The sequence below is a fragment of the Salmo salar genome, chromosome ssa13 (assembly GCF_905237065.1).
Source record: "Salmo salar chromosome ssa13, Ssal_v3.1, whole genome shotgun sequence".
Taxonomy (NCBI): Eukaryota; Metazoa; Chordata; class Actinopteri; order Salmoniformes; family Salmonidae; genus Salmo; species Salmo salar.
This window is the reverse complement of record NC_059454.1, coordinates 50,057,269-50,084,998: the sequence shown is the minus strand read 5'-3', so window position 1 is coordinate 50,084,998 and position 27,730 is coordinate 50,057,269. Positions and strand designations below refer to the sequence as shown.

Genomic DNA, 27,730 nt, shown 5'->3' with positions numbered 1-27,730 from the left:
TATAAACCCACATCAACCACTCCAGTACCCTGCACAATGAATAAGTTACTGGCATGGACCTGTATATCGCGTGTTTCTTCAACTTATATCGCAATCCTTGTATGTTTTTTATTCCATTTTCTATCATTATTATCTACATTACTATTATTATCACTGTATTGTTGGGAAAGAGCTCTCAAGATAAGAATTTTACTGTACTGTTTTACACCTGTAAACTTTCAAACTTGAAACACACCCTCACTGGGGTTGGGAGGGACAGCGGGATCTACATGCCTGTCTGACCCCATACGACCTATGACTTATTCCCCAACATTTACAGAAACCAGCCTTCTCCCCCGCACACTCTCCCCCTCTCATTCTCTCAAACATGCGTGCGCGGACTTGCGTGCATGTTTGTGTGTGTGTCTGTGCATGCTTGTGTGCATATGGAGGACATTCAGGGGCAGCCAGTTAAGCCCTGGGAGCTGGAGGAGAGCAGAGGGGAATGTAGTGGGGAGTGGCCACCTCTGGCAGTTCCAGTGGACTGGTTTGAATTAGGAACCCCCACCGGGATCCAAGGCTGCGCTTCCTGTGAGAGAGAAGGGGACGGAGGGGGCGGGCGGGCCGTCGGGGTGAGGGAGGGGAGGGCCGGCATTTCGCCGGCAGCTGCCCGCCGTTTTGCGGGGACTCTCCCTACAATGAGGACCAGATGCAAAAAAATCCCCTAACGCCCCCTCACTCTACTCTCTCCCTCTCTCCTTCCGACCTCTACGGTTCTTTCCCCCCCTCGAGTGTATCCAACTGTAAAGCTGTGAAAGAGGGCTCCTGCCATGCCCGTGTCCTGTGGATGACCCAGAGCAGAGGGCCAGACACAGAGGCTAAAGGAAGAAGGGAGTGACAGCTGAGAGAAAAATATAGAAGGAGAGAGAAAGGGGGAGGGAGATAAATATAGGAAGATAGAAAGGGAGATGGATAGAGGGAGATGGATAGAGAGAGAGAGAGGAAAGAGAGAAATACAGGAGGATAGGGAGAGAGAGAAAAATAGAAGGAGAAAGAGAAAAATATAGGTGAGAGAAAGTGGGAAGAGAGAAATGTAACCTTTATTTAACTAGGCAAGTCAGTTAAGAACAAATTCTTATTTAAGGATAAAGAGAGAAAGAAAGACAGAAGTAGGGACATCAACAAAATGGACAGAGGTTTCTCAGGTCTTGCTGAGAGAGCAGCTTAGCAACACTATGGCCCCTTGTCCATTTCTTCAGAATGATCCAGTCTGAAATGGGAACAGGATTCACTAACACCGACTTTCATACAGCTTTACTGACTCAGGATTAGGGAAGTAACGTCATATTCCAAAAAGAGCGAGGCCAAATGTTCATCCCGGAAAGGAAGCTGTATCCTTGCCATAGAGGCAGGGCTGAATAGCCTCTACTACACGGTGTGTGTGTGTTCTTGTATGTATGTGTGGGTGTGTTAAGACTGTGCTCCTGTGCTGCTGGCCAACAGTCTGTAGATGGCCTCTATGTAACTTAATACAGCCTCCTGGTGGCCAAGACAGGCATAGTGTAAGCATGAGCATCCGGTAAGAGAGTCTACCAGGGCATTTACTGGCTAGAGAAGCATCAGGCAATGTATGCCTTGACTGCAAGACTTCAGACTGCAACCATTTAGTTGCATTTTGCGACCCTTTGACTTGTCTGTGAGAGTAAAAAAATATATATTAGGTCGCATCGGTGCGAGCTGCAGGTTCGTTCACCTCACTCTAAACATCATAATTTTTTAGGAGGCTAAAACCATGATTTGGTCAAACAGTATCCTTATGATTCCTCTAATGAAAGTGTCTGCCTGTCTGCCCTGTACCTTTTTGCTGGGGCCTGCTGCTGTGTTGAGCGAGCCACTCTCTCTATCCTTTCCTGGGGAAACAAAATGCTTAGGGAGAAAAAGTGTGTTCTGATTGTATAACATTTTAAAATCCAATTGGGGGGGAAACACACCTATCCTGTTGTCTCAGTTGGAGAGGATGTTCTCAACTTTGTCAGTATACTTTATTTCTCAACTTACATTTTTTAACTCAATAGCAACTATTTTACAAAGAAGATATTTGGTATGGCTTTGAGATACTGAGCGTGCGGAATACACATTGGCCATTGCGAGTGCATAGGCCTCATTGGGCGGCAGGCTACAACAGAACCTTTTGAACATTACATTTAGAGTAGAGAACTTGTTCTCTACTGGACTACCTGGTTAAATAAAGGTGAAATAAAATAAACTGTTAGATTAATACATGGCTACTAGCAGTGGGTAATATATTAAGAGTTAGCGATCTAGATAATGTCAGGTGGTGAATTAGCCCCAAATAAAATTTGCTGATGATATTGGAGCACAAAGATGCAGGCAAATTAATCTCTATTTGGAAGAAAAAAATCCGGAAAATTCTGGAGCCCTATTTTAACAGTAAAATATAACAATAGCATAGTTGTCTACCCAAAATGCACGACAATCTCTGGATTAGGTTGCATATAAAATATTTTGAATCACACCATGAAAAGATGAAACAACGTATTTCTTCAATACCATCTCAATCTATTACAGTTTTTAATAAAGCAATTTGAATGACTTTATAAGATTATATAAATATTTTCTATTGCGAGAAGGCGCAGGAAAAATTGTTGCGATCTAATCATGGGCTGGTGCCACCAGTACAAAATAGTCTGGAGCCCTGCCTTGAATAAGCCAGACCATTTTTTGTTGGAACCACCAAGGAGGATATGAAGAGTCTCCACTGGAACTCAAAGATACACTATATATACAAAAGTAAACCTTCAAATTTGTGGATTCAGCTATTTCAGCCACACCGGTTGCTGACAGGTGTATAAAATCGAGCACACGGACATGCAATCTCCATACACAAACATTGGCGGTAGAATGGCCTTACTGAAGACCTCGCTTTGGACCTTGCTTCGATCCGTTTTCCTTCCATTTGATGACTAATGAACAGGACTAGAGCCAGACCACTATATCAGTTCACTGATATTTGCGGACGATATTGGCCTTTTACGGCTATATTAGTATCACTCGATAATTTCACAGATAACCGATATTCAATAAAAATTATGAAATAAGGGAATATCATGCTTATCTGAACAGATGGCCATTCTCATATGTCACTAATGTCACAATGTAAAAAGTTTACATTTGAAGCATATTTTTGGTCGGCTCTAAACAGGACCCTGGTGTGTATGCGAATGGAATTAGTTATCTTTGACTTTGAGTCCTCCATCGTCATCCGAGTCGCTGTAAGACTCAAAGAGATCCTTGAGCTCCTTCTTGTCCACTGCCTTCTCTGCTGAATTTTCCTGTGTTTGATCTCAGGAAGCTCCAAGTCTTCCATCTTAATCGAGAGAGGAATCGTCAATATGCAGTTCCATTTCAAAATGTTGTGTTATGGAAAACGTTTTGTCATACAGGTGATTTGGGACCATGTATAACAAACCTGGGGCCACATTGACGACTTTGACAGGTTTCTTAAGTCAATTAATTGGTCTACAATTCAGTTTGTTTCCTAAAACTTGGAAATTGTAGAGAACTGACCACACTGAAAAAAAATCATCAAAAACGAATAAACAATCACATTTCTAATATGTGTGCATGAAACTTTTGTCCCAATCTCCCATTGACAACAATGCATTATCTACTCAAACTTTCCAAGTTATATGTATAGTTCATTAAATAGGATCAGGTCATTAATTAATTTTAATGAATGTCCTGAAAATACTGTCTTTGGCCCTAAAGCGGTTACTTTGTTGATTGGTGTTGTGCGTCTGATAGTTACCCTCTCCTTCCAAGAGATCTCCAGCTGGATCTCATTCTCCCTCAGCTTCTTCTACTGGCTGTAGTACCTGGTAAGGGGGGTGCCCTCCTCCACTTTGCCTGCACACACACGACAGCATGAAACACACTTGTTACATAGCCACTCTGCATTTGTGTCTGTTTTGAGGTATTATTGTCTTGGCAGTGCAAGGGTGCTCATTCTTTTCCTTATATCTGATTCAATCAAAACGTTGAGGTATTCTGGTGTATTTTCACTGCAATCTAGATTTCAAACATTATTTGCTTCATTAGCGAGCTCAGTAAGCCATCGCCCAATACCGCCCCAACCGAGAGAGAGAAAAAAGCAGAGATAAAGACAAAGACAGATCACAAGAGAGAGACAGTGAGGGAGAGAAAGAAAAGACAGAGCCTAAGAGAGATAAAGGGAAAGAGACAGAGCGAGAGAGAAAGATGAAAGAAAGAGAGCGGAGAGGCTGAAAGAGGAGACTTGGAGGATCTACGCCAGCCCTTCCCCTAAAGGTCTTTGCGGATGGTATTGATCAGGCCCAATAGGATTATCTGACCTCCAAATCCAATAGACTGCATAGACCGCGGCTTCCTTCGTCAGTTAGATAAACCTATTTATGACAATTTGCAGTGGCGGTTATTAGGCTGGTCCCCGTCGCAAAGAGGATAGGAAGTGAACAGAAAAAGAGCAAGGGCTTTTGAAAACACTTCAAACCCAGACAAAACAACGCTATCGGATTATTTTGGTTTCTACAGTTCTCTCACACCTAGTTCACCTACTTGGGATATTGGGCAAAAACCCTATGTCTCAAAATATATACAAAAAAGCATAAGCCTACTAAGAAAAAATATATTTATGCTTCAGTTCAGACACATTCAAATGTGATCTGAGGACAATGAAACACCGTTTTCAGTTGCATGTTTAATACATATTCAAAACTAACAGATAGACTGAAAGATAATACTAAAATGCGTGAATGTACACTCACGATGCTACAAGGCACACTCAATGCTTCAATTACAACTCATCGGCATATCCAATAACTAGTGCTCACTCCGTGTGGTTCTGAATATTGTATTTCTATTGTACAGTAGAGAGAGGGTAGGGGGTAATCATTACTTAGGCTAACTCTCAGTCTGGGTGATGTGTGGGGGGTGTTTTTGTGTCTGGGACCAGAGGGGAGTAATGGCCTTTCCGCGGCAGCCGAAGACGGGCCTCTACCTGGCTGCAGTGCAGCACGGGGACGGATGCCATGGTGACCGGCTCCACTGGGCTGGGAGCCGTGGCGATAGGCGCTGCCCCCGGTGCCACGCTGTCTGTCTGTCTCTTGGTCTCTACCGGCGCGCATGCACACAGACACACACATTTCTCCAAGGCTAAATTACAAAGAGACATCCCCTCTAATTTCACTACTAAACAATCTTAAATATTTATCGCGAGTCCGGGGCGAGGCACTCAGTCAGGACTGGAGGGAGCAAAGCAATGCAGCCTTGGGAGTGTGTGTGTTTGGTGGGGCAGGTGGAGAGTGCATACAATGAGAGAGAGGAGAACACACAGGAAATGGCATTTCTGCACACGCAAGCACACACACACGCAAACCTTCACTCATTAAGGTGAGGAAGGGTAGGGGGGTGGCTGGTTCAAACCTATTAAGAACATCTAATGACCACAGAGCCGTCCTTCAACCAGCGCCAGTGTTTACATAGGGATGTCTCCTCCAGAATTTCTCTCCCTTCCTCCGCTTCCTACTCAGGTTTCACTGAGGCTGCCGCTGTGCGTGTGTGTGTGTGTGTGTGTGTGTGTGTGTGTAGCCTCTTATCTCCTCACTGTCTATGTGTAACGAACACAGCCAAAGGAGCGGTCAGGGGGTTAGGGGTCAGGCGGAGCATGATGGTTAAATGCTCTCAGCAGGAGGAGACCTTCACAGGCACTTCCAACGTGAGCTCTCCTAGACTGGTGGGCATGCGTTTTGGGAAGGGGTTGTACTGGGAGTGGGACTCTGGGCAGTGGTTTTGAGTGCTCCCCAAATGACATCTGTGTGCGCGTGCATGCTGAGTTTTATGACCTTTTGGCATAATTGGACTCTTGGAGCGGGGTGATTTAAAATAGTTTTGTTCAGCTTCAAAGCTATTCTCAGAAACAATGAGTTATCTAATTGGAATGAAACAAACATGACTAAAGAATCAACCATTGATGACCCATCACATGATTGAAGAAGCATCAGCCTTGGCTGCTGAAAAAGTCGCAATGTCTGATAACTAGGGCTGTGAATTGCCAGGGAGCTCAACGATACAATGTCACGATACTTAGGTACCGATACGATATGTATTGCGATTCTCTCGATTCTATATATATATCGCGATTCGGTAGTGCAATTTTATTGCTATTTGATATTGCACACATATTGCTCACTGTATGTCTGCTGTAGAGAGACAAGAGAGAACATGAGAAAAGGAGATTTGATCAGTCATGGAAATAAATGTGCTGAAAACATGTTGGCTCACTATTTAAAAAGAAGATGCAGAACAAACTATAAGGATGAAAATACAGGCGTCTTGGCAGAGGCACAGTTGACTAGCGCAAGCTAAAGCTAACTTGCAACAAAGTATTGATATACAGTACAGGTGAAAAGTTTGGACACACCTACTCATTCAACGTTTTTTCTTTATTTTTACTATTTTCTACATTGTAGAATAAAAGTGAAGACATTAAACTATGAAATAACACATATGGAATCATGTAACCATAAAAGTGTTAAACAAATCAAAATATATTTTATATTTGAGATTCTTCAAAGTAGCCACCCTTTGCCTTGATGAAGGCTTTGCACACTCTTGGCATTCTCTCAACCAGCTTCATGAGGTAGTCACCTGGAATACATTTCAATTAACAGGTGTGAATGGTCCATGGTTAAAAGATCCACAAAATTTTCTATACGCACAAAAAGCTTATTTCTCTCATATTTTGTGCACAAATTTGTTTACATCCCTGTTAATGAGCATTTCTCCTTTGCCTGTAATAAAGCCCTTTTGTGTGGAAAAACTCATTCTAATTGGCTTGGCCTGGCACCCAAGTGGGTGGACCTATGCCCTCCCTAGCACACCCATGGCTGCTCCCTTGCCCAGTCATGTGAAATCCATAGGTTAGGGCCTAATGAATTCATTTAAATTGACTGATTTCCTTATATGAACTGTAACTCAGTAAAAAAGTTGAAATTGTTGCATCTTACGTTTATATTTTTGTTCAGTATAACATTGCGATATGTAAGTGCCTACATTTTTTCAGCAGATCACTACTGATAAACACCCCCAATTCAAGCTGGAATCTCATATAGGTGCATTTCTATATACTTGGGGTAGCAGACAGAGGGACTGAGGGGAAGTGTGTGTGCTCAAGAGGTGAAATGAGGGCACTGGAACAGCAGCTCAGACGACCTGGCACCGACAGGCTCACTTGCTCACGGGCTGGCGGGAAGGGCACACACACACTTAAACACAGCCAAGCTCACCACAGCGGTCGCGTCGGCCACTCCAGAGGCGGCCCTCTGTCTCCGGGCTGTGATGTGGCCGCTGTTCTCCTGTACCTTCTCCAGCAGCTGGCGGATCTGCCTGCAGTAATTGGCCACTTTGCATTCCTTCAGGAAGGCTTTCAGCTGTGGAGCGGTGGAGTACAGGAAGGGAGGAAGAAGAAAGAGGGAGGGAGGAAGAAAAAAAAGGAAGAGAAAAAAAACTGAAAATAATCATCTAGTCTGGTGCTTGTCTTTTCCCCCTGGACTGTGTCGTTGTTACTCTGTGCCCAGTGTGTGTGTGTGTCTGCAGCAACAGTAAAAACTAGAGAACAAGAAGAACTCAGTCATTCATTCTGGAAGAGGGCAAATGAAGAGGACTTCAGTGACTGTTTGCTTTGGCAAGGGCAGATTCTGCCTTCGTTGGTCGGTTGGCTGAGCTCGTAGAAAGGAGCTTGCCTCCCACCCACAACTAGCTGTCTCTGACAGGAAGTGGGCTCAGTGGTCAGTCGCAAGGGCCGTAAAAACAATGGCAAGCTGGTGGAGACATTAAAGCTCAACGCAACCACACTAAAATCTTAATCTCTCTTCCTCTTTCTCCCACTGTTTCTAACTGGCCTCCTCGCCATATATAGTACAACCAAGTCATGTTTGTTGTAGCCTTGAGTATGCTGTAGAGAGGCTAGCAGCTGACCATTTAGCAAAGGTGTAAAATAAAATCAGACAAGTGTCCATCCTGTGGGAAGGTGAGATGAGGTTATGATGGTGATATTACCTGGATGATGCTGGGCAGGGCCAGCTCTGGGAAACCAATGGAGAAGGCCTGAGAGTGGAAGTACTCCAGGATGAGGTCATACATCTGTTCTAGCAGCCCATCCTGAACCAACAACAAACTCAGTCACCACTGGAATTAGTACTTGTACTCAGAAACGTTTACATTTTATTTTCACGTCACATTCAAGAGACTTGTTGGGTGAAAGAACCTATAAGAACCAATGTGAGGGGTCACAATTCTGTGTGAAACTTGATGTGAGATTACAAGCAGGGACACCTTAACGCACTAAAAACACACACGTTAAGGATCACAGCTATTTATGTGTTAAAACGGGTTTCTAGCTGTTGTTTATTCTACAAGTTACAACCCGCTATGACAGCGGAATGGCTATTTACTATTCCATTCACTGTCTCATCAGCTCAGCCAGGCAATTTATAAAATTGATCTTCACTGTAAAAAGCATCTAAACATCAAGTAAGTTTACATGCACACTAATATTTCGATATCAAACTGATTATGGCAGTGGCAGATTATGCAATAGTAATGCAAACACCTTACTTTGCTTATCTTAATCAGCGTAGAGTCAACATCTAAGTAATCATATGTCGATTAAAACACATGGTTTTCTGAGAAATCTTTCGAATTATTAGGACATGTAAACACCTTAATCGGCGTTCCAGCTGTGTATTTGATCTGTGCATGTGCTAGCACCAGCCGAGCGAGCCGATTTCGGAACAACTGAATGTATCCGTCTTAGAAGTAGTTTTCAGAATCAAATATGCTTCCAAAAAATAACATGGTCGATGTTGTAGAACGTTTATTTTGATTGCCGATGTTTTGCATTTATCAGAGTGCCATCAGGTAGCCTGATTTCAAATGTGTCCATGTAAACTGGATTATTAGGAAAATGTAACCGTTTTAATCGAACTATTATATTAATCTGACTATCCACAATAATCGTATTATTGTATGCGGTAACAACAGTAACCATCTCACCTTTCTTTTAGACTATCATTTGGTTTTCAACAGTGCAGACATGTATAAACCTGCTGTCTGTCTCTCTGACATTTGCAACATTGTTTCAATATTGAAATTAATTCTCCACTGTCCCATTGAGAATTAACATGTCAGGACGAGACAGAAATCTTTTCTCAGCCAGTTAAAATCATGAATCAGCATACTTTTTATGGATGTATACTAAATAAATGTCACTAGAAAAACAAGTAAAACTAAAAGAAATGCAGCTAGTTTGTCTTACCAGATTCAGTTTGAAGTGATTGTGTTAAGAGTGCAGTTGGCTAGCTGCTCTGAACATTGTCCTGACGAGAGAGAACATTTTCAATGCCAGGTGAATGTATGAAATAATGTCACTAGAAAAAGCTTAAATAAACAAATGCAGCTACTTTGCTGTTATTCTGGTTGCACTGTTTGAGGTGGCTGTGTTAGCCGTAGTTGACTAGCTAGCAGGAAAGTGATAAGAATAGGGGTGTAACAGTTCACCAAACCCACGGTTAGGTACTTATTATGGTTTTGGGGTCATGGTTTGGTTTCGGTACAGCGGGAAAATGAAATGCCATTCACAATGTTCCTGGCATTATCTGTCGTGACAGGATTGTTATGTTGGGCCTCAAGTTTCTACTCTGATGCTGCGTTTGTAACCTTGTGAGAGGTGGGAATTTACCAGTCGTGAAGTAATAAATACCAGTTGGATGCTTTCATGTGATTTGAACTCGTTGAGAAATGCTGATTGGCTAACAAGCTGCGTCAACCATATACGAACCAACACTTGCACTTGACTCTCCCCCATCCCTAGCTCTGACTGCTTATATGCTCAGGATGCTCAGGATGATAGATGAGATTCCCAAGTGGAATTTTCCCAGGTGTATGTGGTAAATGCCCACTTCCCACTTGGTTACGAATGCACCATGACGCTGCCTCCCTAACGTTTAGGGCTAGACACTCAATTGAGACTCTCATAAAGGGGGTTTGTCTGTTGCACGGTACATCTCCCACTCCGAGGTAATGTGATGGGCTTTCGCCGTTAACACCCAGGGCGCCGGAATTCCATAACTACTAGAATGGCCATGACTGTCATTCTGACTGTTGATATTTCAATTGTGTAAATACTCCATAATAAATAATACATTAATACATTAATGCATTTATTATGTTAAAATGGGTCATAAGAAACCTCAGGACACCAAATGTAAATTGTAATCAGTCAAAAAATGTATTTATTAATCTAGAAGTGGACAGACTGTAAATACTAAAATAAGATGATAGTGTATTTTCTGAGTGTAAGACAACAGTTCCCTGCGCAGCTAACGGCCCATCCGAACTACACCTAAACTATATTGAAACAAATTTCACACATATAATAATAGATGTGGCCTAAAGACAAGATTAAATTGACAACAGTCTGATGGGTGACAATGTTAATCATTTGTCAAATATTAATCATTGACAAAGAAGGTAAGGAAGCTTACCAAACAGCACTTCTTCCATATCATCCTACAGAGGTCCATGATGTAGGCCAGATGTTTTGATTGCCATAGCCGATTAGAAAGTGCAGATGCCTACATTTCAAATTGACCTATTTGGTCCCAAAAAAGACCTCTACATATTGTGCAGATGGTCTCGGTTTCAAAATATAACTTTTTCCTAGAATAACCATGGCTCCATGCACATTCCTCATGAGAGAAGGCTACTGATAACAATCAGCAATAACCATTTGGGAAAAATATCCCTTCTATTTTATTCTATTATATTCCATTATATTACTCTAAAATAAGTGTTGACTGTGGTAGGGTAGGGCATGTGAAGTCTACTAAATTAACAAGGTGATTTCATTGGCATGCCGCAGCCACAGCCTAAGCATAGAAAAATACAACTCAAACATGCTATTGTCTTCTTTTTAAAGAAATTGTGTTGTATCATGTTTTATATGACCTTCCTAAACAAAATATGAATGGATTTCTTAGTAATTGTGTAAATTAACACTAGGCAGGCAGAGAGTATCATAATAAATCAAAACAAATTTAAATGTCAATTACCATTTTTAAAAGTCCCCCTTGACAAAGTCCTTGCCCTTGACTTTTCCTAAATAAGTCTACGTAACACACTGTGTTGTTAGAGTCTTCATATCACAAACAGAACTGGAGTTACAACCAGTTTTAGGAGGGCATGTCATGTTTTGAATGGTTTCCCCAGTAATCCCTCAGTTGCACTTTCTCCCGATAGTGCCATGCCTAGTTGATAATCACCTCGATATTTGCCTAAAAACTGAACCTAAACCGAATCTAATTTCACACATATAACAGATTAAATAAATGAAGTATAGTATGATGGGGGAGAATGGGTAAGTGGTCGAGCGAGGGGACGCGAACAATGCATAATTATGTAGTCCCCAATTGTGAATGAAGAATAGGATGGGCCATTATATTGCATTCATCTATTCTAATTATAATCTCCAAACAGTGAACCCCTACAGTGCATTCAGGAAAGTATTCAGATCCATTGACTTTTTCCAAATTTTTCCACAATTTTATTCTAAAATTGATTAAATCGTTTTTTTCCTCAACAACCTACACACAATACCCATAATGACAAAGCAAAATCATGTATAAGAAATGTTTGCAAAAAAAATTAAGAAATATTATATTTAGACCCTTTACTCAGTACTTTGTTGAAGCACCTTTAGCAGCGATTACAGCCTCATGTCTTATTTGGTATGACGCTACAAGCTTTTGGAGAGTTTCTCCCATTCTTCTCTGCAGATCCTCTCAAGCCTACCACTTTGAAGAAGTGAAACAAAGAAGAAATAAGACAAAAAAACTGAAAACTTGAGCGTGCATCACTATTCACGGCATTTTTCCTGTCTTGTTGCCTTACAACCTGGAACTAAAATAGATTTTTTGGGGGAGGTTTGATTTACACAACATGCCTACCACTTTGAAGAAGTGAAACAAAGAAGAAATAAGACAAAAAAACTGAAAACTTGAGCGTGCATCACTATTCACGCCCCCAAAGTCAATACTTTGTAGAGCCACCTTTTGCAGCAATTACAACTGCAAGTCTCTTGGGGTATGTCTCTATAAGCTTGGCACATCTAGCCACTGGGATTTTTGCCCATTCTTCAAGGCAAAACTGCTCCAGCTCCTTCAAGTTGGATAGGTTCCACTGGTGTACAGTAATCTTTATGTCATACCAAAGATTCTCAATTGGATTGAGGTCTGGGCTTTGACTAGGCCATTCCAAGACAATTAAATGTTTCCTCTTAAACCACTCGAGTGTTGCTTTAGCAGTATGCTTAGGGTCATTGTCCTGCTGGAAGGTGAACCTCCATCCCAGTCTCAAATCTCTGGAAGACAAACAGGTTTCACTCAAGAATTTCCCTGTATTTAGTGCCATCCATCATTCCTTCAATTCCGACCAGTTTCCCAGTCCCTACCGATGAAAAACCTGTTTGCTGCCACTAACATGCTTCACTGTGGGGATGGTGTTCTCGGGGTGATGAGAGGTGTTCGGTTTGCGCCAGACATAGCGTTTTCCTTGATGGCCAAAAAGGCCAATTTTAGTCTCATCTGACCAGAGTACCTTCTTAAATATGTTTGGGGAGTATCCCACATGCCTTTTGGCGAACACCAAACGTGTTTGCCTATTTTTTTCTTTAAGCAATGGCTTTTTTTCTGGCCACTCTTCCGTAAAACCCAGCTCTGTGGAGTGTGCGGCTTAAAGTGGTCCTATGGACAGATACTCCAATCTCCGCTGTGGTGCTTTGCAGCTCCTTCAGGGTTATCTTTGGTCTCTTTGTTGCCTCTCTAATTAATGCCCTCCTTGCCTGGTCTGTGAGTTTTGGTGGGCGGCACTCTCTTGTTAGGTTTGTTGTGGTGCCATATTCTTTCAACTTTTTAATCATGGATTTAATGGTGCTCCGTGGGATGTTCAAAGTTTCAGATATTTTTTTATAACCCAACCCTGATCTGTACTTCTCCAAAACTTTGTCCCTGACCTGTTTGAAGATCTCCTTGGTCTTCATGGTGCCTGCTTGCTTGGTGGTGCAACTTGATAAGTGGTGTTGCAGACTCTGGGGCCTTTCAGAACAGGTGTATATATACTGAGATCATGTGACACTTAGATTTCACACAGGTGGACTTTATTTAACTAATTATGTGACGTCTGAAGATAATTGGTTGCAGCAGATCTTATTTAGGGGCTTCATAGCAAAGAGGGTGAATACATATGCACGCACCACTTTTACATTTTTCTGAATTTTTTTAAACAAGTTATTTTGGGGATTTCACTTCACCAATTTTGACTATTTTGTGTATGTCCATTACATGAAATCCAAATAAAAATAAATGTTAATTACATGTTGTAATGCAACAACATAGGAAAAACGCCAAGGGGGATGAATAGTTTTGCAAGGCACTGTATGTCAGAATGACCATCAGGTTCTTGGTCACCTTCCTGACCAAGGCCCTTCTCCCCCGATTTGCTCAGTTTGGCCAGGCGGCCAACTCTAGGGAGAGTTTTGGTGGTTTCAAACTTCTTCCATTTAAGAATGATGGAGGCCCCTGTGGTCAATGCTGCAGAAATGTTTTGGTACCCTTCCCGAGATCTGTGCCTCGACACAATACTGTCTCAGAGTGCTACGGGCAATTCCTTTGACCTCATGGCTTGGTTTTCATGCACTGTCAACTGTGGGACCTTATATAGACAGGTGTGTGCCTTTCCAAATCATGTCCAACCAATTGAATTTACCACAGGTGGACTCCAATCAAGTTGTAGAAACATCTCAAGGATGATCAATGGAAACAGGATGCACCGGAGCTCAATTTCGAGTCTCATAGCAAAGGGTCTGAATACTTATATAAATAAAGTATTTATTATATTTTCTTGTATATCCATTTGCACAAAATTCAAAAAACCTGTTTTTCGCTTTGTCATTATAGGATATTGTGTGTAGATTGACGATGATTTTTTTTGTATTTAATCCATTTTAGAATAAGGCTGTAACATAACAAAATGTGAAAAAGGGGAAGGGGTCTAAGTACTTTTCGAATGCACTGTATATCTGTCCACTGAATTGATGCAGTCGTATTACTTAGAGTAAACTACACAGTGAGAGCGTGCGTAATTTACAATGGCAAGACTAAGACAAATGGATGCACATGCTGTGTTAACGTTGCGACAAGATCGGAATGAAAACAACTCAGATGGCGGGGAAGAAAGGGATCATGACATCTCTGATGATTATTATTCTTATTCATGCTGAACAGCTTTACATATCTGGGAAAGGATCCATATTGGGCAGCAGGTGAACGAGTGTCGTATAACGTTTCGGATCAGATGGCACAGCTGTACTCGTGAAAGGAGGAACTCGCCACTCGCCTTTTGCTGTGCTCTACAGTACAACATGCTTGACTTGGCCGCTATCAATGCGCACGTGTTGTTCAAGCAGTGCATGAACAACACAATGAACAGGGGAGACTTCATCATGAGTCTGGCACAAGGGCTACGTGAGAGACATATGAGGGCCAAGGCAGCAGCCAAGATTCCACGCGAACCATTGCGCACAGCTTCCGGGGAGGAGAAACTCCCAGGTGGGCAGATGCACTCAGAACAGAACTCACAACACCTGTTGCAGCTGCAAGCAACTTGTTTGTGGGAAGTCTAGAAATCAAGTGAAAGTGACAAAGATTTGTGTCGAAAAGGGATAACAGCTAAATGAGATCCAACGGTTGCGTGAAGACGCACACCATACTGTAAGCAGGAGCGAGGCCACAAATAATTGACAATATACTCTTTTTGACCGCTGTCATTTCGACTAGTATATTTATTATAATGCAATGATTGCTTTTGTGCTGATTTTCACTATTCACAAGCACACTTGGCGCTAATACTGTTGTTTAGGCTATTGATATTTTTTTACATATAGCTTACAGTAACAAACTAGTCAAGTCTCTACAGTGCGACCATTTTACTCGCATATGCACCTAAATATTTTGCTGTGCGACCTGGCATTTTATTTTAGGAGCACCAGTGCGCCTAGACAAAAATCAAAAATCACTGAGATGATAATTGTTCCAATGATTACTTCACTGTACCGCAGCCCCTGAGTGCCATGGAGAATACACTGAGCATATTATTCATGTTCGTTATGCTTGCACCATTACTACAAAGAAACAGCTTATTACCTCAAATATTTTTATTTGTGCTCCTTAATTTCTTTGTGTGCTTCTACATATTTAATTTTTTGGTATAATCTTTTTTGGTACAATCTTGTCTCATCGCTGCAACCCCCGAACGGGCTTGGGAGAGGCGAAGGTCGAGTCATGCATTCTCCAAAACATGACCCGCCAAACCATGCTCCTTCACACCTGCCCGCTTAACCCGGAAGCCAGCTGCACCAATGTGTCGGGGGAAACACCTTTCAACTAACAATTGGGGTCAGCTTGCAGGCGCCCGGCCCGCCACAAGGAGTCGCTAGAAAGCGATGAGCCAAGTAAAGCCGCACCGGTCAAACCCTCCCCTAACACGGACGCTGCTGGCCAATTGTGCGCCGCCCCATGGGAATCCTGGTCACGGCCAGTTATGACACAGCCTGGAATCGAACACAGGTCTGTAGTGATGCCTCAAGCACTGCAATGCTGTGTCTTATGACCCATGTACACTAGCACAAGATGCTGCGCGGTGAAACATGGAGAGGGCGTGGGACGAAGTTGAACTTTTTCCAACTTTACGCAAATCACCAGCGGGGACCGCTGGGCGATGACCAATCATATCGAGTGGTTCCCATGACGAATTTTACTCTATGCGACCCAAGGCTGGAGACTATGGAACGCCGTTTGAGTCTTTGAGTGTCAAAAAAGATACGTCAAATAACACTATTTAACGCGTCAGATAAGCTTGTTGACCAATCAGGACCTGAATATGACTGCACGTCACATAATAATTTAACTTGTTCATACATTTTTTACGTAGTTCTTACAAATTGATTACACTATCACTCGTATTTCATATGTCACAACGATTCATCGATACGTATGCTATGATGCTGGTAAAGTTGTCTGCGCACCTACAGTGCTGGTCATAAAAAAAGCTAGCTAGCTGATGAATGCAATCAATTTTCTTCCCCAAAAACATAACAAAATGACAATCTGTTTCAGTAGCTATAGTTAGCTAGCTAACTATATAGCTAGATGTCACCATTTAAAATAACCCTAATTTATAAGACCATTTTTATTTGTTTAATGGTGGTCGGACCCATCCATGTGAAGCTAGGCACAATAAGGATTAGCCACAATAGTGGACTTTTAGGCTAGCCTTCAAAATAAAAGTATGCCATTAACAGTGATGCAAATAAATACAAATAGTAGAATTCTGCCATAATTGATTAGATCATGCTAAACGAGGTTGGAATGTTGTTATATAAAATGAACAAAAGAGAATAATTTATTAATTTGACAAAAATCTGTTGAAATCACACTGGATGTATTAGACTTTAGCATTGCATTGGGGGCATACTTATTTCACCGTACAGCCTTACCTATGGATTGTGGATCAATGGCATGGGGTATCAGTCTACTCAGTGACACACAGCTCTTATTGTGGGACTCTGAAGCAACTGTGTATTGAACCACATTTATTGTCAACCTACTATGTGCATTGAACTCTATTCCCGAGGAAACACAATACTGCGTGGATGTTTTGGAGTCTGATAACTCTGAGGAAGACATTGGGAAAAAATATCTTTGGTATTGAGTAGACTGATACCCCATTTCATTGAACCCCAATCCTTAGGTAAAGCTGTAGAATGCAATATGAATGTCAATACACACAATAGGCTGACTGGTAAGGTGATTTCACACAGTCACAGTCCCGCAATAAGAGCTACAACGCTAGTTTTTGCGTAAACTCTTCACAGTTGTGTTCTGTGGGTGTCACCGAGTAGACTGATACCCCATTTCATTGCTTCACATTCCAACCTTGTTTAACATCGTCTAGTCTGAATATGGCATGATTCCACCAATTATAACCTTCTGCACCACTTTCAAAGAGGTACTTTTATTTTGAAGGCAAACCGCAAATTCCACAATTGTGCCTAATCCTTATTGTGGCTAGCTTCCCAATATACATTTACATTTAAGTGATTTAGCAGACGCTCTTATCCAGAGCGACTTACAAATTGGTGCATTCACCTTATGATATCCAGTGGAACAACCACTTTACAATAGTGCATCTAAATCTTTTAAGGGGGGGGGTTAGAAGGATTACTTTATCCTATCCTAGGTATTCCTTAAAGAGGTGGGGTTTCAGGTTTCTCCGGAAGGTGGTGATTGACTCCGCTGTCCTGGCGTCGTGAGGGAGCTTGTTCCACCATTGGGGTGCCAGAGCAGCGAACAGTTTTGACTGGGCTGAGCGGGAACTGTGCTTCCTCAGAGGTAGGGAGGCGAGCAGACCAGAGGTGGATGAACGCAGTGCCCTTACATAACCCTGTCCGGTTGTGCCTGAAGTTCAATTTCAATAGGTGAACAACAAGTGGCTACCTAGCTAATACTTACTCACAAGGATTCCTAAATCATTGCTAAGAGTAATGAAAATGACTGCAGTTTCTACAGGTCATTGTTTTCAGGCTGGTTGTATTGGTGCTAGCTAGGTGCCAAGCTAAAGCTAGCTAGCTACCCCAGAAGTTGTGGTCAAACAATGAATGCCTTATTACCAACACTGTATTGTAAACACATCGTTTGTGGCCGGTGTGTGCATGTTGCAGACTTTTTTTGTACAGCTTTGACAGTGCTACTGATAGTAGTGGTGGTGCTTGGCTTGCACGTGCAAATTCAGCACACACAACATTCTATAATAGAATTGTGTTATTTGACGTATCAAATTAAAAGCTTATTTAACACATCAAATAGTGTTATTTAACGTATCTTCTTTGACACGCAAAGAACCAAATGGCGTCAGTTATAGTTATATCCACTCATCACTATCAAACACTCCCTGAAACACTTCAGCTAGCAGGCCTTTCTAATCGACCTGGCCCGGGTATCCTGGAAGGATATCGACCTCATCCCGTCAGTAGAGGATGCCTGGTTATTTTTTTTAAATGCCTTCCTCACCATCTTAAATAGGATGCCCCATTCAAGAAATGTAGAACCAGGAACAGATATAGCCCTTGGTTCTCTCCAGACCTGACTGCCCTTAACCAACACAAAAACATCCTGTGGCGTTCTGCATTAGCATCGAACAGCCCCCGTGAAATGCTACTTTTTAGGGAAGTTAGAAACCAATATACACAGGCAGTTAGAAAAGCCAAGGCTAGCTTTTTCAAGCAGAAATTTGCTTCCTGCAACACAAACTCAAAAAAGTTCTGGGACTTTGTAAAGTCCATTGAGAATAAGAGCACCTCCTCCCAGCTGCCAGTGGGCACTGAGGATAGGTAACTCTGTCACCACCGATAAATCCACTATAACTGAGAATTTCAATAAGCATTTTTCTACGGCTGGCCATGCTTTCCACCTGGCCACCCCTACTCCGGTCAACAGCACTGCACCCTCCACAGCAACTCGCCCAAGCCTTCCCCATTTCTCATTCTCCCAAATCCAGTCAGCTAATGTTCTGAAAGAGCTGCAAAATCTGGACCCCCACAAATCAGCTGGGCTAGACAATCTGGACCCTTTCTTTCTAAAATTATCTGCTGAAATTGTTGCAACCCCTATTACTAGGCTGTTCAACCTCTCTTTCGTGTCGTCTGAGATTCCCAAAGATTGGAAAGCAGCTGCGGTCATCCCCCTCTTCAAAGGGGGGACACTTTTGACCCAAACTGCTACAGACCTATATCTATCCTACCCTGCCTTTCTAAGGTCTTCGAAAGCCAAGTTAACAAACAGATCACCGACCATTTTGAATCCCACCATATCTTTTCCGCTATGCAATCTGGTTTCAGAGCTGGTCATGGGTGCACCTCAGCCACGCTCAAGGTTCTAAATGATATCTTAACCGCCATCGATAAGAAACAATATTGTGCAGCCGTATTCATTGACCTGGCCAAGGCTTTCGACTCTGTCAATCACCACATCCTCATCGGCAGACTCAACAGCCTTGGTTTCTCAAATGATTGCCTCGCCTGGTTCACCAACTACTTCTCCGACAGAGTTCAGTGTGTCAAATCTGAGGGCCTGTTGTCCGGGCCTCTGGCAGTCTCTATGGGGGTGCCACAGGGTTCAATTCTTGGACCGACTCTCTTCTCTGTATATATCAATGATGTCGCTCTTGCTGCTGGTGAGTCTCTGATCCACCTCTACGCAGACGACACCATTCTGTATACTTCTGGCCTTTCTTTGGACACTGTGTGTCACGGCTCCTCCTCTGCAGTGCAGGGGCGGTTCCTCCTGCAGGCAGAGGAGGGTCATTAGTGATTGGAGCTGGCGTGATTGGAGCCACCTGGGCTCAGGGTATAAAACTGCTCCACTAACCTCTCTCTCTCTCTCTCCCTGCTCCTCCAGGTATGATCCTGTTTTGTTTGTTCCTTTGTAATTTTACGTAGTTTCCACTCAGTCATGTTCACACACACATATTCACGCACTTTACATACACCCTACATTATGACATTTCCACACCTCATTCCTTTTTCCTTTGTTTAAAGTTAATAGTTTTGTTTACAATAAAGAACCTTTTGAATTGGCCTATACCTGTTGTTGATGTCCCCTCATTTTTGCCACAGGCTATGAGCCGGCCTGTGACAAGTGGGGGCTCGTCTGGGATTTAAAGTTAATTGTACTTTAGTCTTTAGTATTTTTTTAACAACCCTCCAGACGAGCTTCAATGCCATACAACTCTCCTTCTGTGGCCTCCAACTGCTCTTAAATACAAGTAAAACTAAATGCATGCTCTTCAACCGATCGCTGCCTGCACCTGCCCGCCCATCTAGCATCACTACTCTGGACGGTTCTGACTTAGAATATGTGGACAACTACAAATACCTAGGTGTCTGGTTAGACTGTAAACTCTCCCTCCAGACTCACATAAAACATCTCCAATCCAAAGTTAAATCTAGAATTGGCTTCCTATTTTGCAACAAAGCATCCTTCACTCATGCTGCCAAACATACCATTTTACCGATCCTCGACTTTGGCGATGTCATTTACAAAATAACCTCCAACACCCTATTCAACAAATTGGATGCAGTCTATCACAGTACCATCCGTTTTGTCACCAAAGCCCCATATACTACCCACCACTGCGACCTGTACGCTCTCGTTGGCTGGCCCTCGCTTCATACTCGTCGCCAAACCCACTGGCTCCAGGTCATCTACAAGACCCTGCTAGGTAAAGTCCCGCCTTATCTCTGCTCGCTGGTCACCATAGCTGCACACGTTCCAGCAGGTATATCTCACTTGTCACCCCCAAAGCCAATTCCTCCTTAGGCCGCCTCTCCTTCCAGTTCTCTGCTGCCAATGACTGGAACGAACTACAAAAATCTCTGAAACTGGAAACACTTATCTCCCTCACTAGCTTTAAGCACCAGCTGTCAGAGCAGCTCACAGATCACTGCACCTGTACATAGCCCATCTATAAATAGCCCAAACAACTACCTCTTCCCCTCCTGTATTTATTTATTTATTTTGCTCCTTTGCACCCCAGTATTTCTACTTTGCACACTCATCTACTGTCAAATCTACCATTCCAGTGTTTTAATTGCTATATTGTATTTACTTCGCCACCATGGCCTATTTATTGCCTTTACCTCCCTTATCTCACCTCATTTGGTCACATTGTACATAGACTTATTTTTCTACTGTATTATTGACTGTATGTTTGTTTTACTCTGTGTTATATGTGTCAAACTGCTTTGCTTTATCTTGGCCAGGTCACAGTTGTAAATGAGAACTTGTTCTCAACTTGCCTACCTGGTTAAATAAAGGTGAAATATAAAAACTAAAAAAAAAATCATGTTTTTTGACGTTTATCTTTTTTGACACACAAAGACCCAAATGGTGTTCCACAGGAGACTTTCTTCAGCAAAGATGGCTGACAAAAATACTAGGATGTAAGTGATTATAGCATCATAACAAATCATGCAAAAAATGACAGTTGACAGGAATATGTTAGTTAATGTAGAGACAAACGATTATGCATATTTTTTTATAAAGTTAATTTACAAAAATCACGATTTTGAAAGCTAGCTGACTAGCTAACATTAGCCAGCTAGCTGGCTGGCTTTACTGGTGTTGTGACAGGAGTATGAAATTGTAATTCTGGTTGTTTAACGTTTTAGGGACTCCTGAAACAACCAGCAAACCAGGCTGCCGTCTTGTGAAACAGTGGATGTAAAGAATCTAGCTAGCTAAAGCATTTACTGCACATTGAATGTACAATGTTCTAAGCTTGCCTTGCTGATATTTGCCATGCAATGCAGATAGCTGAAATAACGTAGCTAGCTTACTATGTTCTTGCTTATTGTGCAGTAGAGGATAGAAATACCTGTATGCCTATGGATGTGTAGCTAGCTATGTAGCCGATCTGTGTATTGACCCAAACATTTGGTATACATATTAGTTCAGAACCTAGCTATAAACCTCGGCTATCATAGCCAGTTGTATCAACTTCAAAACAGTCTGAATGACATTAATGAAGCCTATGAATTGAGTACAATATAATAACTTTTTGCCAAGGATGCAAGTCGTATATATATGTAGTTATTACCATGCATGAGATCCCCACATTGTAGCCTGTACATTTAATATATTCACTGATCATGTACTCTACCTTGGCAAATAAAGGTGCAGTTCAGGTGTGAATGTCTTTGATATTATTTTTCAGTCATATCCAATACCAGGAGTATCAAATTCCAGATTTTGAATGACGCTGTGTCTGCATGTATGTATTACAATTATACACTTCAACAGTGTTTACCAATCTTGGTCCTGGGACGTCAATGGTTGCACATTGTAACTATGCAATAGACCAGAAACACGATTTAACTAGTTAAAGGCTGATTTGAAATTCATATATACAGACATAAAATTTTAAACAGTACACTACACTTCCTATGCATCATGTAAATACTCAAACCAGTTCATCTCTATCTAATTTCTTTCATCTGCATTGATCTGATAAACACAGGATAAGTGTAGTTGTCACATTCCTCTTCGTCAGAACATATGTTGAAATCGCTGTCGGAAAAAGTGGACCAATATGCAGCGGATTGCGTGCTCATCATCATTTATTTTCAATGTGAACACGAGGAAAAAAACAATAAACAAAACTCACGACAGGAACTGTGTAGCAGGCTAAACAAAAGCAGTGCTAACATACAACTACCCACAAGTGACAAACAAAACACACACCTACTTATAGGACTCCCAATCAGAGGCAACTAGAAACACCTGCCTCCAATTGAGAGTCCAGCAACCAAATCTGCACATAGAAAACATAACCTAGAACCTACTCATACTAAAACATACACCACAAAACCCCGGAACACATAAATAACACACCCCTCTAAGCTATACAAAAAAAAAACACCATACAAAACAAACATACCTCTGCCACGCCCTGACCAAATAATACAAATAATCCTCTATACTGGTCAGGACGTGACAGTAGTATTTCATCAAATGAGAGACTTAATTTCAACCAGTAGAGAATGTGAAATGCTTTATTGAAAGAAGTTAATTATCCAAGTGTTATAAATAAATGCATTATAAATATTATAATTGTAATATATTATAAATCCAAGTTCAATCTGTACTTCAATGCACATCTGTTGTGCATTATAAAAACAGAGGAAGAAAGGTGGTGAGAGAGGTGTAAAAGGGAAAGAGGTAAGGACATAGGGGCAGGGAAGGCAGCATGTGTTTAATGAATCACAGTGCTACCCTAATATTCTCTCAGTTCATCACAATTACATAAGTGTCTCTAGTGGTGTCTCCTAACCAGCCTTGGACTCCCAGTCGGCCCAAAGGTTATCTTAAGAGCGGGTGAGGTGGCAATGACAGGACTGGGGGTTGGCATCCTCTCTCACATCAAAACATACCTGCAGATGAGAGACAGATAGAGAGAGAGAGATCGAAAAAGAAAAAAAAAACACGCTAACACTGTTGGTCATAAGTCATAATCATCAGGAGGGGAAATACAAAACTGACCTTGGATCATTAACTCTGGGACTACTGTAAAGCATCTCTTTAACAATACTTCCTGTTGGCCTGACCAACTGACCTCTCAACTCTGATCATGCTGTGCCCTCTATGTAGCCAGTTCAGATGCGGGAGGGGTTCACCGACACAGCTGATATAGTTCCCAAACCTTTTATAGTCCCGTACCCCTTCAAACATTCAACCTCCAGCTGCGTACCCCCTCTAGCACCAGGGTCAGCGCACTCTCAAATGTAGTTTTTTGCCATTATTGTAAGCCTGCCACATAAGAATGAGTGTGCTTTTTTGTCACAACCCAGCTCGTGGGAAGTGACAAAAAGCTCTTATAGGACCAGGGCACAAATAATAATAATATAATAATAATCAATAATTTTGCTCTTTATTTGGCCATTTTACACATAAAACCTTATTTGTATGTCAAAAATTGTGAATAACTCACCACAGGTTAATGAAGAGGGTGTGCTTGAAAGGATGCACATAACTCTGCAATGTTGGGTTGTATTGGATAGTCTCAGTGTCACGACTTCTGCCGAAGTCGGTCCCTCTCCTTGTTCAGGCGGCGTTCGGCGGTCGACGTCACCGGCCTTCTAGCCATCACCGATCCACTTTTCATTTTCCATTTGTTTTGTCTTTGTCTTACACACCTGGTTTCAATTCCTCAATTACTTGTTCATTATTTAAACCTCTGTTCCCCCATGTTTGTTTGTGAGTAATTGTTTGTATGTAATACGGTCCGTTATTGTGGGCTCGCATTATTGCGTTGTATTTGTTTGTATTTTGAGTAAATACGTTTTTACTCATATCTGCTGCCCTGCGCCTGACTCCTCCAAACCAGCTCACACAGACTTTATTACACTCAGTCTTAAATCATTTTCCACACAGTCTGTGCCTGTATATAGTTTTCATGCTAGTGAGGGCCGAGAATCTACTCTCACATAGGTATGTGGTTGCAAAGGGCATCAGTGTCTTAACAGCGTGATTTGCCAAGGCAAGAAACTCTGAGCGCAACCCTATCCAGAAATCTGGCAGTGGCTTCTGATAAAATAAAATTTTCACTGAACCGCTTGTTGCGATTTTGAAGAGGCTCTCTTGTTCAGATATCAGTAAGTGGACTGTAGGCAGGGCAGGAAAGGGATAACAAATCCAGTTGTCACCCGTTTTGGGAAAGTACCTGCGTAATTGCACATCCAGCTCACTCAGGTGCTTCGCTATATCACATTTGACATAGTCCGTAAGCTTGAGTTAATTTGCAAACAAAAAAATCATACAATGATGGAAAGATCTGTGTGTTATCCTTGTTAATGCAGAAAAAAAAAGCTCCAACTTCTTAATCATAGCCTCAATTTTGTCCCGCACATTGAATATAGTTGCAGAGTGTCCCTGTAATCCTAGATTCAGGTCATTCAGGTGAGAAAAAACATCACCCAGATAGGCCAGTCGTGTGAGAAACTCGTCATCATGCAAGTGGTCAGACAAGTGAAAATTATGGTCAGTAAAGAAAACTTTAAGATCATCTCTCAATTCAAAAAAACGTGTCAATACTTTGCTCCTTGATAACCAGCGCACTTCTGGATGTTGTAAAAGCGTTACATGGTTGCTGCCCATATCATTGAATAATGCAGAAAATACACGGGAGTTCATGGGCCTTGCTTTAACAAAGTTAACCATTTTCACTGTAGTGTCCAAAACGTCTTTCAAGCTGTCAGGCATTCTCTTGGCAGCAAGAGCCTCTCGGTGGATGCTGCAGTGTACCCAAGTGGCATTGGGAGCAACTGCTTGCACGCGCGTTACCACTCCACAATGTCTCCCTGTCATGGCTTTTGCGCCATCAGTACCGACACATCTTGACCACCAAAGTCCATTTGATGTCACAAGGCTGTCCAATACTTAAAAAATATCCTTGCATGTCCTGGTTTCCAGTGGTTTGTAGAAGAGGATGTCATCCCTAATTGACCCCCCATAAACATAACGGACATATACCAGGAGCTGTGCCAGGCCCGCCACGTCTGTTGACTCATCCAGCTGTAACGCATGTAATTCACTGGCTTGTATGCGAAGCAGTAATTGTTTCAAAACATCTCCTGCCATGTCACTGATGCGTCGTGAAACAGTTGTTTAATGAAGGCATTGTATGTATAGTTTTTTGGGGACTTTTTCCCCAGCATTGTCCTAGCCATATCCGCGGCAGCAGAGTCCTCCACAATAGTATGGGGCTTGCTGTAACATTCGTCGTTATGGGTAGACCAAGGTGCAGCGTGGTAAGTGCTCATGATTACATTTTATTTATACTCAGAACACTAAACAAAATAACAAACAAAGGAAACCGAACGTCACGTTCTGCAGGCTTTCACAGAGCTGTACAAAAACAAGATCCCACAACAGAAGGTGGGAAAAAGGGCTGCCTGAGTATGATTCCCAATCAGAGACAACGATAGACAGATGCCTCTGATTAGGAACCATACTCGGCCAAACACAAAGAAATATATGACATAGAATGCCCACCCCATATCACACCCCGACCTAACCAAACAGAGAAAAACAGCTCTCTCAGGTCAGGGCGTGACACTTGCCTGCCCACTCGGTAGCTCATCATATAAGACGCTCCTAGCCCCTTCTTATTAATGGTATCTGTTGCTTTTATTCATGTCTTACTACTCGACAGTCATCTTTATTCTCGCTCAAAAAACTCCTGTGGCTTATTTTTCAAATTGTCATGTTTTGTTTCTAAATGTCTGGGCAAGATTGAAGGTTTCCCGCGAGAGAGTAACGGTTAATGTGATTGGATGTTCATTATTTGACTAGGCTACCTGTATTTGACATTGTGTTGTTATTTTGCTGAACACTAGATGGTTGAATTGTATTTTTGGCAGTGAAACGAGGCTACTCAGGCAAGAAAAAAACCTCACCCAAATGTATAGCCCCGCGTACCCCAGTTTGGGAATACCTGACCCAGAGCATTTAGGGAAAAGGGGAGAGAGTGATGAAGTGAAGGAGAGAGACTGTTATTTTCTCTATAATGTAGTTAAAGCAAGTGTTCAACAGGAATCTGTGTGTGTGTGACCTGGTGTCCACACTGTGGCTGCAGAGTACTTTATGCTGAAAATGAACCGACACGAGGACAAACAATATAGCGTAGTTATAGAAATAATGAAGTGTCTTACTATTCTCTATGGTTGGCCCTCTTGCCTATTCTTTGAAGGTGGAAGGAGCCACAGTTATACACCTGAACCTGCTTACTGCACAACACAATCCATCAATCAGATTGATACATGAGTGTGTAGGTGTGGGTTATAGGGTGTCTAATTGTTCTACATTTCTTTCAATATGGGTGACTTAAAATATTTTATTTATTTCACCTTTATTTAACCAGGTAGGCCAGTTGAGAACAAGTTCTTATTTACAACTATGACCTGGCAAAGATAAAGCAAAGCAGTGTGACAAAAACAACAACAGAGTTACACATGGAATGAACAAACTTACAGTCAATAACACAATAGAAAAAGTTTATATACAGTGTGTGCAAATGGCGTAAGGAGGTAAGGCAATAAATAGGCCATAGTAGCGAAGTAATTACAATTTAGCAAATTGACACTAGAGTGATAGATGTGCAAGTAGAAATACTGGAAATACTAGTGTGCAAAAGAGCAAAAAAGTAAATAAAACAATATGGGGATGAGGTTGTAGCGGGGTGCATAATTGGCGGCAGAGAAGTCAGGCGCAGGAGAGCAGAACTGGGTAATAACCGGAGATTTATTAAGCAAAACCAATGGCATCCAGAACAAAAAATCCCACACAAAGAATGGGGGGAACAGAGGGTTAAATACACAACAAGTAATTGAGGGAATTGAAACCAGGTGTGAGGAAAAACAAGACAAAACACATGGAAAATGAAAAGTGGATCGATGATGGCTAGAAGCCCGGCGACGCCGAGCGCCACCCGAACAAGGAGAGGACCTGACTTCGGCGGAAGTCGTGACAGAGGTAGGTAACCAACGAGAATGGGCGAATATCCGCAGCTATAAACCAAAGATTGTAAAAAAATAAACACAGCCTAGCTATCGCTCTTGTAATTTCTTTGGCTGGGACAGAATCAGTTGCCAAGGGGTGCTTAAATGCAGAAGGGAGAAGCTGTTGTGTTGTTGTTTCTTCGCATTTGCATCTTGCTCCGGTATACAGGAGTGATGTTGTTGTGTCAACATATTTGAGGTGTTGGCAGCTGCATAGGCTATTCTCATTGAGTGTTGTGACATACTGTTAATATTTCATCCACAACTCTCCATCGTCATAGTAATCTACTGGGAAGCCAAAATGTTCCCAAACTGGAGATAAACGATGATGCATGAGGATCCTCTAATTCTGGTTTATTGACGCCATCGTACAGAACTAGTTCTCGGCTGTGCCTCACAAAAGGACAGTTTGAAATGTGAATTTTGATTACAACGTACTCAGTTGTTTTAACTGTTTAACTTGAAATG

The 27,730-nt window shown here is 42.0% G+C and overlaps 1 pseudogene; it reads right to left on the bottom strand.

Moving 5' to 3' along the window:
• The window catches only part of LOC106567460 (nucleolar complex protein 2 homolog), a 52,712-nt pseudogene that overhangs the window by 3,598 nt on the left and 21,384 nt on the right, over positions 1–27,730 (bottom strand).